Raw genomic sequence first — 15624 nt, 5'->3', positions numbered from 1 at the left:
GAGTAGAAGTAGCTTCTTTAGTTATCATAACGTGCCTTTTCATCCTCCAAGTAAAGAGGATAGTATCTTCGTTAAAAATGTCTTTAAGAATTTTGAGTTTGCTGATACTCAGAGGCAATTAAAATCAACATATATACGAGCATTTTACAAAAAAGGATTAAAGAAAGCAACTAAAAYCACTCTATAAAGCAGAGTTTGAAAGGCCTGAAGAGTGACATAACACTCTGGAAATACCAAGGAGGCTGCTGCTAGMAAGTGGGTTTTGTTTGTTTGTGGTATGCTGTATGTTCTCTCTTTAGGCTAAGAGAAGTGGGATGTGGGCCTAGTAGATGTTCAGATTAGATATTGGTAAAACTACTTAATGGAACRTGGATAGTGGTACTCCGGTGATAGCTGTCGGACTGATAGGTAACCAGCATCCCAGGTTAGGATGTTGCTTTAAAAAAAAACAAAAAACCCCACCAAACTTCCTTGAATTTTTGCTGTATAAGAAAGACTGTACTAACTTAATTCTTTCATTAAGCTAATAAAGTATTTTGATGGATATTATGTAGCTAAATACCATGAAATAATTGATCACTGCTGGAGAAGGATCCTGTTTTTGTCTGGACTTGGGCAGGCGCTGAATGTTCCTTGTTTTCTAAACATGTTCTAAAAATATTTTATGCTAAAACAGGTCAACTGTGGAAATGGTGGAAGGAAAAGGTTGTGGCATTTGCTCACGTTATTGCAATATGTATCATGCTATTGCTCACGTATCACAAGCAATTTTCAAGTCAATCAATTGGATCAGGGTCAAGATCTTGTATTTTTCTCTAAAAGAGTGACTGTATCTTGTATTTTTTTCTAAAGAGTGACTAGCGCAGGGGTGCGGTGTGACTGGCATGGTAGCTGAAAAGAGGGAGCAGGTGTGCTGTTTTTGCCAAAATCAGTGTGAATTATGTAACTGTTGGGGGAGCATGCTGGAAACAATGCACTAAGTGGTGCTAGTAATTGTATTGCAGACAGGTCCTAGTTCACCTTGGTGTTCTGTCTAATATATCTGGTTGCATCAATTTCCTGCCCTTCTTTTTAGGATTTCTGTTGAGATTTGTACAAAAGTCTTATTTTTACTGCTTTATCCTTTTCTGTTCTTTCAGTATTGCACAGTAAGAACTTGAATGGTTTCTTCCTTGAGGTGTGCTCTTGGTTGCATGAATTCATGATAACTGACCTTTTGAACAAAACCATTATTTTTAGATGCCTATTAATCCTGCCTGCAGGTGCTTACAGTAATTTTGGAAGTCGGATGGTAAAAATTAGCCAAGTTTCAAATAGTCTCCTTTGGAAGCTGCTTCTGTGTGTATTTAGGGGAAGGGAGGGGAGTTCATTTGGTTCTCCCTACCCCTTTTCTCTCAGCTTATTTTAATGCACATCTTATTTSTACTGCAGATACTTCTTGTACAGAAGTATTTCTGTAGACCAAATGGATTATATGAGAAGTATTTTCAGGTAATACTGGAATCCTTAAGTCACAAAACGTGATTGAGTACATTCTTTCCCGCTGTTTCTGCTTGCCTACTGCCTCTGTTTATTAAACTGAGGAGCATTTAGTGTTAAAGTGTTCTCATGGCTTATGTTGGTATGATGCAATAAGTCTTTGATAGTTTTTAAGATGTTCTTTGAAGGAAAAACAACAAAATAATATGAAATCCAGCAATCATGGAGCTTATTCTCCTTACTTTGAGATATGTTGTTCATAGAGCAGCCTGGCCCAGATGCAGAAATAAGCAGCAAACGCATCAGTAAGACTTGAAAATCAATGGTAAAGTATTTGTAGTAGCAGCTAAGCAGTAAGTAKTATTCTTCCTGGGCTTTTTAGAAAACATAGCCAAGAAAAGGGTACTTGTTTGTTCTTTATATTATATGTTACTTTTAAAATGTGAAGTAGGTGCAGCAGTTGAATTTCTCAAAGGGTGGTGTGSGGGGTGGGTGTGTGTACACCTTAGATGCCTTAAACAGCAGTTTACCACTAGTGGTTTCAAATTTTCCTTCATTCATTACTTGTTAATGTATTGCTTGGTTCAGATAAGATAGCATGTGCTAATGTGATTATGAGTTAGTTTTCACTAGGAATACGAATGAGGAAAAGGAATAGTGTTATGTGGAAAAATCAGGCTCATTCTCCCATATTTATTTGATTGTGCGTGGTAGGAATGACAGAGGGCTATAGGAGATGTTATTTCTTTTGGCTCTAAAAACTATTTTTGTGCAGTTCTACAAAGGTATGATACCAAGAATGGAAACTTCTCAACTCCAGGAAAAGGACCAAAATCTGCTTGAGTAGAATTGATGGCTGAGTGTACAATGTCACYTGTAAATTAGCAGCTAGTAGGCTGCTTACTTGGCAAACCATGTGATCATTGGAATTATTCCTAATTTTCTCAAATTTGGGGAAAAAGCTGTAACCTTTTAAAAAGAATATTTTAGTTTTGGAAAACGGATGAGAATATCTTGTTCTGTGGTAAATAGTGAAAAGAGTTAATGTACAAAATAGTTGAACAACTTTTGATTTCCCTTTTTCCACTGACYTCTGCTGAATGAATTTCCTTGCTGAAGCTCACACTGTTCAACAAACGATCTCCTCTTCAGGAAATAATTTACATATCTAAATTGAGATTCCCAAGTTATTTCAGCAAAAGAGCTGGTTCAACAGCAATAAAGTGCAGAGTTGTCTTAGCTTCCCTCGTATAATGTACAGTGCCTGCTGTGAGAGAAGGTACAAAAAGAGAATGGAAGCTCTTAGTTGTTTAATAAGAAAGTGTTTGCAGGAAGTGGATTATGTTTGAATCTTTTTTCATAGATCTGTGAGAATTTTAAATGTTTGTCCTGCTATATGTCTCTGTCTTGATGTTTAAAGCAAATGGTATTGGAGAAGAAAAAGCTCTGTTTTGAATAGGCCGTGTTTGCTTTGCTTCCCAGGTAAGTGATTCTGACTGGAGTTTCTGCATGATTAGATGTACAAAGTGAAATAAACACTTCCTATTAGATCTCAACATTTTCTAATAAAATATGCTGCTTTTCTTCCGTCAAGCTTTCAGTTTCAAAGCTGTGTTYGGTAATAAAGCAGCGGATATTATGCCAGATCTTATTTTTTTTTATTTTTATTTTTCTCCTCCTCCTTYCCTCCACGCTTGACCTTGAAGCATTACCATTTTTCGAGGCATCCCATTTTGTCAAGATCAAAATTAAACTTCAAGGTAGAGGTATTTTATGTATTCAATTTAGGGACTGAACATATTAGCTGTGAATTATGCTTAAACAAATATGTAAGCATAGRTGCTAGCTGAACTGCACCTTTCCACATAAACAGCTTGTTAATATGCAATCAGTCACTGCAGTTGCCTTGAACTTGGTGCTTAATGAACAGGTGGGGAAAAAGGATGAATTCTAATCTGAAGCAGATCTGACATCAGGTCAATCCCCTGATCGCTAATCCATGTCCTTTGGCAACTTAATTTATCATACAAAAAAAAAAAAAAAAAAGAAAAAATCATCTAGTAGCTTCCGACGTAGAAATTAATTTAGAAATGGCCTCTGAATATTAGGAGGGTGTCTGAATTGTAAACTGGATCTGAACTGGTATTGCATATATAATAAACGACCTTTTTTATTTATTTTCCCTACTTTGCTCAGCTGGGTAAGGACTGATTAGCTTTGTCATTTTTTGGATAATCACACCAGTATGGCGGAAAGCTCTAAGGAAGGCGAATTCACACGTAGGGAGTGTCTTGCCTGTCACTATTACATCTCATCCAGAATCCATGCTCAGCTGGAAGTTGGTATGGAAAAGAAACTTGAGCCATAACGTGAGGGATATTTTTATTTTTATTTTTTGAATTGGATGGCTTTATCTGGTGTGCTAATGACTTAATAGCTTTTATAACTTGTGTGTGTTATTAGGGCGTGCTTAAAACAGAAGATGCCTTTTTTAAGGCTTTGTGTTAACACAYATGTTAATATGTGGCTTTATGAGACAGGAGTGTTCAGTGACTTCCTGGGAAGCCATAAAAAGCTTCACCGGAGAAGATGATAAACTTTCTGTTGGAACAAAGCACTTAAAAGGTTCCTTAAACTAACTGAACACGGACTGAGCCACGAGGCTCTGTCAAAGCAAGTTGCACTTCAGAGCGATGTTATTTGTCTGCTCACTTTATTCGTCTCTCCCTTGGCACAGAAATTTGAGTGGAGTGACGAGAGGATGCAGGGTATATAAATACCCTGGCACAGAGTTTTGTGCCAAGTACATATGATGACAGAATCTAGCATAGTCTCATAGTCTGTTGATAATCTAACATAAAATGGATGAGGTAAGAGACACTTMAGTAGCCTCATCTAACCCGATGGACTGTGGTCCATAGGCTCACTTAAAACGYTGGTCTTGATCCGGCACTGGTGCTTTTGTGCCTAGATTGGTCTGGACTCCTTATTTCTAGACGTGTTCCGTGCTGAAGGGCAGTAACTGGYTGCGAAACATCAGCCCTCTCCTCTCCGTGGACTCGTCTCGGATTCCCTGCCAGGTGACAATGTCTGTTGCTTCCTTCATTCATCCTTGGTGGTTGAAGGGCTGGTAACTGAAAGTGATTGCTCCTGTTTGTAGAATTTTTGCCCTGCGTTTTGAACTGTGATGTGGCTTTTATTAAGCTTCGGTCCTTCATGCTGCACTTATCCTGGATGTTTTCTTACCTGTGCTTTCTAGAGAAGTCAAGCAACAGATGAACAAAGAATYCCTGTAAACTTGAATTCCTTAAAAACCTCTAATTTAAAATTGTAAAAATATTTAAGATACTATGGGGTGCCATGCGTGCTTTCTGACAGCAGGTGGCAATAGCTTTACTGTTATTGCAAAGCCACTGCTTGGCTGTAAACCTTAATTTTCCTAGACACAAAATCAGTACCAGCTTAGAGCAGAGGAAACAAAGTGTGTATCCTAGGAGTACCTATTGGATGGGCAGTTGATATGGTTGATACCTATTGAATGTCCAATACATCTTCTTACATGCAATAGTGTATGCCTGAAGTAGAATGTGGGATGCATATGGCTTGGGAGAGCCCTACACATCTATTTTGACGGGATATAGCAGTATATTTAGGAAGCACGTTCCTGGAACCTGTCTTGTTGCAGGTGTAGCAGTGCAGCCACTTGCGTCGTCGCGAGCGCGCTGAGTGACGGCGCGAGGGCCGTGCAAGGGACTAGGCCAAGTGACTTGGAACAAGGGCTTCCTAATACCAAATCCACTTAAGTCGGGACTTTGCGGGGATTATCTGAAGGCTTTTTTTTTAAAGCTGATAATGGCAACAGTATGTTTTTAGTCAAGCTATGCAAGCAATATTTGTTTTTTTGTCAAGCTATTGCAGTAGAGGCTTGACACTTTTTTTAATAACCAGAAGTTGTTACTATCCAAAAGGAAAGGCTGTTGGAATGCACATGGTTACTGAAGACGTTACTAAGCCYTACATGATTTTTGGATGAGTGAAGTGATGAGCTACTAATGCTCACATAGCAAATACATCTCAGATTTCTGTAGAATTTATAACTAGAGATGATGAGAATGTTTAAATTCTCTTCTATTCCTATAGAAACAGAAGTATTTGATATCTGGCTTATCTGGTTATCTGTGGACTTGGAGATCGTTCTGTCAGCTCTATTTGATTTATGTTTACAGTGCTTTGCATTCAAAAATCTGTGCTAGAAATGTTTTTAAATTTAAAGTGTGAAGCACATTGCTTTTTCGAGACAACTTTATTCTTTCTGTGTCATCAGTTAAAACTTACATAGCAAAGATAGGCTGTTGCTTTTAACTGTTTCAAGCAAGGCTGCAGAGGGATGTAAGTCTTCCAATGACATCATATGTTTTTCATAAACAAATATTGCTTTTTTTGCCTGTGTTCCACAGGTTTAGTTGGATCTGTCTCCAGTTGGATCTCACTTCCTTTGTGGTGGCATCATGTCAGTCCAAGCTGGGTTTGAATGCCTGCCCTAGCAAAGCCTCTGCTACCTTCCTGCTCTCCCTTTGCCCCTAGGTGCAGGCAATTTGTTTTGGCTGCGACCTTCCATTTTACCATTTTTGCTCATATCTTTCTTGGGGAAAGAGCAGGAGAGGGGAGGTACCAAACACGTCKCCTCTTCTCCTCATCAGTGGCAGGACCCTTATGAGGTGTCACAGCATCAGGAGTCTCAAATCACGACCTTCAGCCTTCGTTTTGGCAGCAACAGGTGCCAGAAGCAGCGAGGTCGCACTAATCCGTATAAAACAATTTGCCTCATTCCGGCCAGTGATAATCATCCAGGACAGCAGAATTTTGTTCTTTGCCCTCTTCCTTGTCAGCCTCTCCCGAGATCCCAGGCTGTTCCTCTCGGCCTGGGGTGACAGCGCTGTGGCCGGCTCCGTGTCTTTGCTGTGGACACGGCGCTCTGGGAAGCTCCCTGAGCACCGCGGGCGTCACGGCGCATCCCGGAGGCCCTGCTGACAATTAAGTCAATTTGCTGGTGGAGACGTGATGGAGCCAAGCGAGGACAAGTTGCTTTTGCAGCYGGGTTAGTGAATGAAAAGTTTACGCTCCTGCTTTGACTGAATCCAAAGCTGAAGTTTGTTGTTACTGGTTCATTAACATTTTGTTTCCAGTGGTATTATCATCTTTGCTGGACTCCCTGATTTTTTTTATTAAATCCTTGATTTTACGTTGTTGAGGAGAAACGAAAGCAAACGTGCATCAAATTTGACACAGCAGGGTGATCAAGCTCCATTCCTTAGCAGTAAAGGATCTGGACGCAGATTTGGAACTTCAGCTAAAGATTCCCTTGTTGGGATGGGGAAAGGACCAGTCCTAAGCACACCTAGCTTGAGAAGGAGGAGTTGGACACCTTGGGATCTGGAGCTCTTTTTCCAAAGTGATTTATAACTGAATCAAAGGATTAACTTTGAAATTCCCCAGCCATTTACAACCTTCCTGCTACTGGAAATATTGATTTGGCTTTATGATTTTTGTTGACTGTGGTACTGCTAAATAGTCTTAATAGATTTTTTTAAAAATTTCTTCTGTTCTAGCTTGGGTCTAAACTTTCTTCAGTCCTTATGTCAATGCAGTTGTTAGGCTGGAGTTCTTCTGAAGAAATGGAGGGTGATTTAACTTTCAGAAGTTGAGCTTAGGTGCTGGTTTGTTGAGCTGAAATCAGGTTATGGATTTCTTTAGCTTTTGTTTGGGGTTGTTAGTTTTTTTTTTTTTCAGACTTAAGGTCTCTTTATGTATGTTTAAACTTTTTTTAGTGTAGTACTACATTCTTGGTGTCTATGCTGGAGTATTTAATATGTACATGTATTTGGACTGATTGTTTTCTGTTAATTTTATTTGGATTTATTTGTTTTTTTTAATTTCTAAGTAGTTTGAACTCTTAGTGTTCCTTTTGGCGTGGTATAAATACTGAAGATATTGAAGATAAATCCTGTATAATTAGCCTGACTGTAGAGTTTGAAGGAATCCTCAATTCTGTTCTCTCACAGTATACTACCTCATTCAGGTACATAARATAAATCTTTTAGACTATAAAGAAAATGTGCATATAAAGGAGTAAAAAAACCAAATGCTAAAAAGCCATAGCTTTTTGATTCAGCTTTTAGAACAAGTGGTACGCTGACATACATGAAAGTATCGTCCTAAAATTACAGAAATTACTTAATCTTTAACTGTCCATTCTTTAGGTATTCATTTCTTTTTCTGTTAAGTAGCATATTGAATTTCTCTGGGTTGAAAAGCACGTGGGCGTGTGCCAAGATACCCACTGGATGGAGGTCCTTTGTGGTCCTGACAACTTTGGGGTCCCAACAGCTTATTCTTCCAAAGTTTAATTTATAGCAGCTTGTAAGTTTTATGGGAAATGCTATTTTCTAAATAAGACAGTCRTGTTGAGTGGATAATTTAGGCCTCGAGCCTGGAAAAAGCTGTGCAAGTTGTTAATTTGCAGTGTAGGAATAATCATATTCACTTTGGGCAGATTGTTCATACATAAGGTAAAGACATATGTAAGTCCTATAGGGATGTGTTGAAAAGCTATTTCTCCTTTAAATTATTCTTCCAGTATTTAATAAAAAGGCATTAATTTCTGTTCTGTTTAAAAGCTCTTCTGTAATCGCTGTAGTTCATTATTTCAGCTTCAAAGTGGAGTCTGTACAGAGAGGCAATGAGGTACATCCACATCTAGGAATTAAGCAATAATCATGTAGTTTAGTGTTTCAACAGGCTTTGTTCATTAGGAAGCACAATGATCCCTTATAAGTGGTTGCCATAGTGGGGATGTTCTTAACATCCTGAAATTTCGACTCTCCAAAACAATTTAAAATATATATGCCTGCCTGAAATGGTTTTGCTAAATGCCCTTCCAGTGCCCTGGTGTAATAGTAACTGTCCAGAAGAAACATTGAGATAAATATCAGGAATTGTGCCCATGTATGTGCATATAATGTATGTATGGGTGCGTATCTGGCTTTGACAGATTTACCAAGAGTTCATCCTTGCACCAAGAGCAAGGGAAACGGCTATAAACAAATAGAAAGACTGGAAAAACATTTTTAGGAAAATCAAACACTTGCAAGAAGAGTCTTTCCGAATGGTTTAACTATTCCTGTGGAAACTGCAAACCTCAGRTTGTCCTGAGTAGATGCATGGGAGCCTGAACATTGACCATGCAGAGACTGCAATGACAGTAGTGAAGCCATTTAGCCTGAAACTCCATAATTACCTTGTTGTTGTTAATAGAAGGTAGCTGTAAAATGCGAGTGGGTGTGAGGGGAGGCAGGTAGGAAAGGAGGTTTGATTGCTTGTTTGCTCTCTGGTGCGTTTGCTTTCGAGWTAGAAAGCAGAACCATCCACAGAGGGCCGCTAACTTTCCACTGTTCGTGGCCACAAGGCAGCGGCTCGCTGAGAGGCGCCCTTGGTGGCCGTGCATGGAAGCCTCCGCGCGCCCTGCGCCCACCTTTGGGTGGTGCCGAGGTGTGAGGAAGGGTGAGCGGTGCTGGGTGCTCTGGCACCTGGCAAGCACCGCTCTAACGCGCTCGGTCSCTAGAGCTCACGGCCCGGCTGTCCTAGGACCCCGGGGACTGCCGGGTTCCTGCTCTGGAGAGCTGGAAATGAAGGAACACCTCACATGTAATCAAATCTTTTCCGTGGTTTGGGAAAAGCAGAGGCTGTGTGCATATCTAGCTTGGGGAAAAATCCAAACTGCAGAAATGTATCCAAAAGACTGCTATTATTATTATTAGTAGTAGTAGTAGTAGCAGTAGCTATTATGACTATCCTGGATTATTTTAAATTTTTTTCTTTTCACTAAAGATGGACACTTTCCACTGTCACTGAGGTGGACATCACCACAGACAGTTTCTGCCATAGTAAAAGCTCAGATGTACAGGAGAATTTTCGTGGCCACAAATATTGTGTTTCATAGAGRAAAAAAAGATCTTGTTGCAGATCTTTGTGCACAGTGCTTAAAATGAAGCACGAGATTAACCTGTCCTCCTTAACCATGTAAGAGGATCTGTCTCTTAAATAACTTTCTAAAAGCAAAGCYCTAGTGAGAAAAAGCTCTGCGTGATGTTTGCATTTCTGCTCAGGAACACAAGTGCTGAGCACAGCATTGTTGTTTAATGCTCTACCAGAAAGCAATCTAATGAAAATGCTGGTAAATCGGTATAAACAGTGCTGAAAACTCCTGGGTAAACAGGAGATTATTGGTAGTTGGAAGGGTCGGACTCCTGACAAGACAAACTTGTGTTTGTGCTTGCAGCTGTGTATGCCGTGACTTGTCCCAGTGCTAATCTCCTAATTCCATCTCTGAAGTGGGCAGGTTATCTTGTGCAATTAAATAGAAAAGCGGTAGGGAATATGGGCTTGGATTAGAATAGCTGGAAAAAACCACCCTGGTTGCTTGAAGCCACCTCCCTGTAATTTTGACCCTGTGCAAATAGAGCCTGTCCGATGACTTTGTAGCCACATGCACGAGGTGGCAGAGCGGCCAACTCGCTGTCCGACAGGATCCCTAATTGGGGTTAGTGTTTTATGGCAACGTGAAAACGTGGTTTAATCTGAAAATAGTTAGTGCTGCTAATACATGGGCAGTTTCTGCCAGATGGTCATTTTCTTGTCCAGAATGATAGCAGCTAAAACCAGCCCCTCTCCCCCTGCAAACAGGTCCAGCAGTTCGATTTTGTACTGTCGGTGAGTGGAGGTGTTATGGCCGGTGTCTTTAATTCAACATGATGAACATAATTTTGGCATCCCCACTGTTGAAATATTTAAAAATCTCTTCTCGGGTCAGCAAGGAATGAACGCTCTTTATTAATTTTGCTGCAGTAATGTGAGAAAAAGAGCTTTTTTTTTTTAAAAAAAACACCTATATGTTAAAGTTGTAAAATTTCTTGGAAAGCTGGCAAATGGAACATAACTCTGCAGAAATTAAAGTAATTATATTGTAATGCTTCACTAGAAACAGAGAGCAGTCTGGGATAAAATTATTTGGCTAGAAGCCAAAGGCAAATTTGGTTCCATTTTAAGCTAAAACTAATTAAAGTTGTCAGGGCTTACAGTGGTCAAAGGTTGCTTAGCTGCTACTTGAAATAAATGAATCTTTTTGGCACTCAGTAAAGCTAAYAGCTACATGTTTTCAGCTGTCTTCATAATCAAAATAAATCCCAAGAACCTTTGAAAACAATATGTGTGTTTATCTCTGTGCAGGCCTGGCCTGTCAAGTAGTATCTTCTGGTCGTTATGTGGAATTAATTTTCTCACCTCTGGATGCCTCACCAGCTCTGCCCGTTCATCGTGTGTCTCTGCTTGCTTTGCCCTTCGGTGCTTCATCTCACGTGGAGGAGGAGGAAGAGTCACGAATAAACCTCCTCACAAGGTGTGACTTCAAAGATTTTCCAGTTCAGAACAGCTAGTTTGCATCTTTTTGTCCTTCTTATGTACTCAGAGCCACTGTTAAAGGTGTAGGAGAAAGATACAGATCCCTAAAATATTGATCTGATAGAATTATCTTTTTAAACGTCTAGAATATTTTAAACTTTTTTGACAATGTAATGTGCAATATACCTGACTGAACTCCAAAGTAGTTGAAGGAGCGGGTGGTCATGGAGATGGTCATGAGTTTACCACTTTTAAGGGGTATAAATTTGGGTGTAATCTCTGAAAGTCTAATGTAATCCCTGAAAGTCTAAAGGATTTCTTTTTTAATTTATTGTCACTAAATATGTTGTTCTCATCCAAATGATGAGACAATTCACTTCAAATGTCACTTTTTGCTAAATAAATTTTTAGCTCCAAGTTTTCACCCAGCTCTGCTACAGACTTAATGTAAAAYTTAGTTGTTAAGCTTGAATCGCTACATTCCAGCTCTGGTAATTAATGATTTGTCCTTGCAAATTTATTTTTTTTTCCTTCTTTTTTTTTTTTCCTTTTTACTTCCCTGAGCAGCTTTGAAGAGGTACTTCAGCGATACAGTAATTTATTAGATATGGGATATCTGTTGTGTCTATTATGAAGAGCCTGAGGAGGCAAGCCTGAAAGCGGGAGCCGGGGTTGGATGTCTGTTGACTCTGTGCTTCTGAGCATCTCAATCCTGGTATTTTGTTGAAGCTGTTGGGTTAAATTGCYTTGGTTTGTTAATCTTTGAAAGTGAAAAAAAGCTTAGTGGAGATTGCAGGTTGCACAGAGGTGCTTTTGTATCTATGTTACTGAAGATGGTTTTTCATATATGAAGACTGTAAACATAAAAGACCGAGCAGATTGTATAAGACTTTGTCTTTACAGTGTCTGTGTATAATTTCAATACTAATTAAGCATATTTTTTAAAAGTAATATTCCTTTTTTGTGAGCTTTGGTCGTTGTGTTAAACTTAGCTATGTACCAGCTCTAGGAGCAAGTGTTGAACATGAGCAGCAGCTTCACCAAAGCCACTTAGTTAACTGCAGCAGAATGGCAATCTAATGTGGCTCTAACAAACCCTATGGGAGCGAGATGCCTTTTAGCTCTAGCAGGTATTCACTAGAACAGGGCTTAGCAATTTGTTTTGTCAAACTGTGAGGCAGGTAACCAACCCGACTGGAATGTCAGCTTATAAGACTGCCATGGAGATTGCTCTGATCAATGTTTTATGTTAAAAGGAAAACAAACCCTTAAAGCATCTTGTGCTAAGCGTGTTTGAAAAAGGCAAGAAAATGCAGTAGTTGTATTTCATCTTTTTGTGAAACACTCTTGAAAGAGCTCAAAGCAAGTGCTCCTCTCCTGCATCCTGTGGCCCATAACAGCTGCTGGGTGTTGTTTTCGTGGCTTGCCCTGTGGAGGGACTTGCCCTCTTCTTGGTAATGGCACTGAGAGCTGGCCCTGCCTTTGCAGGAGGGCGGCACGTCTGCCCTGGGCGCTCTGTGAGCCCGTGGAAGGAGGGGCAGCTTCTGCCTCTAGCATCCATCAGCAGCCTTCRCATGTTAGCTGCTTCTACCAGAAATGCTCTGCAAACTTGACTTGTTGTAACTGCGCTGAAACTCCTGAAACAACTTGTTTTCTTTGTTTTGTTTTTCYTCCYGAACCACTCCTGTGTAGCTTAATTCCCGTGGAGTWGGAAGGAAGGCTTCTTCAAACTACCAAAAGACCAAGCTACTTTTATAGTCCTTCAGAGGAATAGAGTAATTTAACTGTTAGACTCTTTCTTTTTATAAAAACGTCTAAATCTTTTTATTGAAAAAGCAGGAAGACAGATTCATAGTCAGAGGGTCATAACTGGGTAGTGAAAGGCCTGGACTAGAGTGTGTACTGGGACATCCTTACGGCAGCCACTGGAGCTGCGGGTGGATATGAATGGGATGGACCACAAGCAGCGGCCTGGCTGATGCCTCAGCACTATCCCCAGTGCCGTGATCGGAGAGAAAAGACTGGGCTAGACAGACCATTAGCCTTACCCAGGAAGGCAGTTCTTGTTTTTAATGGTATTTTTGAATGGGAACCTGTCACTGTGAAGAACTGCTCCAGTCAGGCTTCTCGGGACAAGTTCATTTTCCCTCCTTGGCSTGTCACCAGGGATAAATTTAATTTTGCATAAAAACACTTAAATTTATTTCCAGTACCACTGAAACATTCGTTTCCTCTCAGGAATAAATGCCATAAACTACGTCTACCTTTTCCAAATATTTTTTTCCTTTCATGTTCATAAGTTACCTTGTAGTGATTGACAATTCAATTATTCAGCAGCACGTAATTAGTTACTTACTTGGAGTGCCATGGAGTGAAACATGGATTTACTTGTGTGTGCACACACACTAGCTGGATCCAGCCCAGGCAGTGAAGCTGTGCACAGTACTCCCATAGAAACAGTCTACTGATCTGAGTAGGTGCAGTAGGTGCATCTGAGTATGGTACCTGGGTAGGTGCAGAGATAAGGTTAGGAATAGAGATTCACYATTGCCACTTTCTTAAAACGTGGCATTTTAATCAAGTGCTGAGTATGTGGGAGAAAGTCTGTTAAATGGTTTCAATATACTTAAGGTTAAGACTGGGAAGCCCACAGCGCGTTGACAGATTTCTTGCAATTGCAGTTTAGAAGCTCTCCTGACAAACTGCATTTGCCCTCCCGAGTTGCTAACTGTATCTGGAAACCCTTTGTTAAATACCAAGACCCGCAAGCTCTGGGAGAAGTAAACCAGCAAAACGCCTGTCACGTTGATTAAGATCACAAGGCAGCCGGCCTCTTAAGAGTGATGAAATAGTAACTCTAGTGTTCAAATGTCTCGTATAATCAGTAAAGTTTTGGTACTTTCAGTATTCCTTCATCAAAAGACCTTGTTTCTTGTCTTTTGAAAAGACTATCTATTCATAGGCAGTGCTGTTTTTCTCTCACTAAGTAATTCAGTATCATACTGGATATTTATTATTGATTTATAAAATTTACTGTTGTTAAATAGTATGTTAAATAGTGAGTAAGTAAATGGTAAGTACTTGGCGTTTGTTACCAAGGCCCGAATAAGTATGTGCTGCTTGAGGCTGCTTGAGCACCCTCACAGCTTCCAGGGCTTGTGTGGCAGCCGCGAAGCCGCTGCTGTGACCGCGAGCTCTGTGACGGTTCAGCCCTGGCCCCTGGGCTCCTGGATCCAGTGGAAGCGCTGCAAGGATGGTGGGAGCGGAGCCGACCCTTTCCCTGCCAGCGTTCAGGGACGGGGCACTTGCTGTCCCAGCGCCGACGCCTCCGGGCTCATCTGTGCGACTGAAGGACACAAGAGGACATGTTTTAAAGTGGTAGTGAGAGGCAGGGGCCAAAATCCCCATGACTCTTGAAGAACATTAGGGGCCGTTGTGTCCTTCGTGCCTCAGCAGCTTGCCTCCTTTCCTGTGGCTGCCCGAGCTGCTGATGGTGGTTGGCTTCCCTGCTGCCTCCTGCTGCCAGCCATGGTCTCAGAAGTCATCTGAGCTGCTCTCTTTGCTCCCTTGGGAAGCCCAGAGCCTCTTGCCGTGGCCTTTGAACAGTAGGCTGTCAGCACGTACCAGCCTCAGCCCCTCTCACGAGTGTGGAGCCTCGAACTTTGTATGGCAGAACTAGTCTAAAGATAAAGCACTGAGAAACTCRGTGGTTGTATCTTGGAGCTCTAAGTATTGTGATAAAATACAGCTAGAAATTTCTGATGGCGTCCTGTCGAGCTGTCATACAGGAGAAATTACAGTTSGCACCCTGCAAACCGTGTAGCAAAGGTTGCTTCCAAGCCATGCTGGAAACACCTTTCATGTACCTAGATATGCCTAAGCTTACAGGAAGGGTGGTTTTAACTCCCAGATGCTTCTTCCTTCCCTGAATGACAGAAAAAGTGAAGTGAGCCGAATGGATTGCTCCCCTTTACTTCCTCCCCTTCTCTTGGGTGGTGAGTACGGCTGCTGTGGCAATGCCTGCTGCTGGCAGGGAGATGTTTTCCTTCAGTTTGCATCTTCCTTTTTGGGAATACTTTCTTTTTTTTTTTTTTCCTCATGGTGATGGAGTGGAAGCTGCAGCCCTACAAAGTAGGGCTCAGTGCTGACTCGGGCGGTTCAGCTCAGACTTGGAGCGTGCTTGTGGTTTGCCTTGGTCCTACAGCAGAGCTAGGGCCTGCCCATGCAGAGAGGTGGGCAGGCCGCGTTACTGCTTTGTTTTGTTTGGGGCGAGGGGAAAAAAGTCAGATGAAAAGGCTGAGAAGAAATTTGAGCTTTTAAGTATTCCTGCAAATAGCATGGGAATAGCATGGAATTAAATCTAGTTTTAAATCTTGGTGTTTGTGCTCAGCCAGCTGGCAGCAGGTCCCTGTCTGCCCCTTCCTTGAGTGTGCTGTATATCAAATGTCTTCAGGGCCAAAATCTCTGCGAAGTTAAAAGGGTTGGTGGCTACTTTCAATAAAAATGGTCATTCTCTATCCTTTCTTTTGTATTTGGAGACCTTTGTGTGCTTATTTTAATTTTAGTATTGGCTTTTAAAGGACAGATGAAAGGTATTCAAGAATGCTACTTGTAGTTTGAGGATTTTTATTTTCCCTATTTCTCCTTCCTACCCCCTCTTCTGTAGTCAGTGCAAGGATGCACTGAGGG

At 41.0% G+C, this 15624-nt stretch overlaps 1 protein-coding gene across 1 annotated transcript in view; it reads left to right on the top strand.

Moving 5' to 3' along the window:
• MACROD2 (MACRO domain containing 2) overlaps positions 1 to 15624 on the top strand; it is a 680006-nt gene that overhangs the window by 19893 nt on the left and 644489 nt on the right. The window lies entirely within an intron of this gene.

Source organism: Nothoprocta perdicaria, unplaced genomic scaffold (genome assembly GCF_003342845.1).
Source record: "Nothoprocta perdicaria isolate Ctin4 unplaced genomic scaffold, notPer1 scaffold_181, whole genome shotgun sequence".
NCBI lineage: Eukaryota > Metazoa > Chordata > Aves > Tinamiformes > Tinamidae > Nothoprocta > Nothoprocta perdicaria.
Note: the sequence above shows the minus strand (reverse complement) of the source record. Positions and strands in the feature narration are given on the sequence as shown.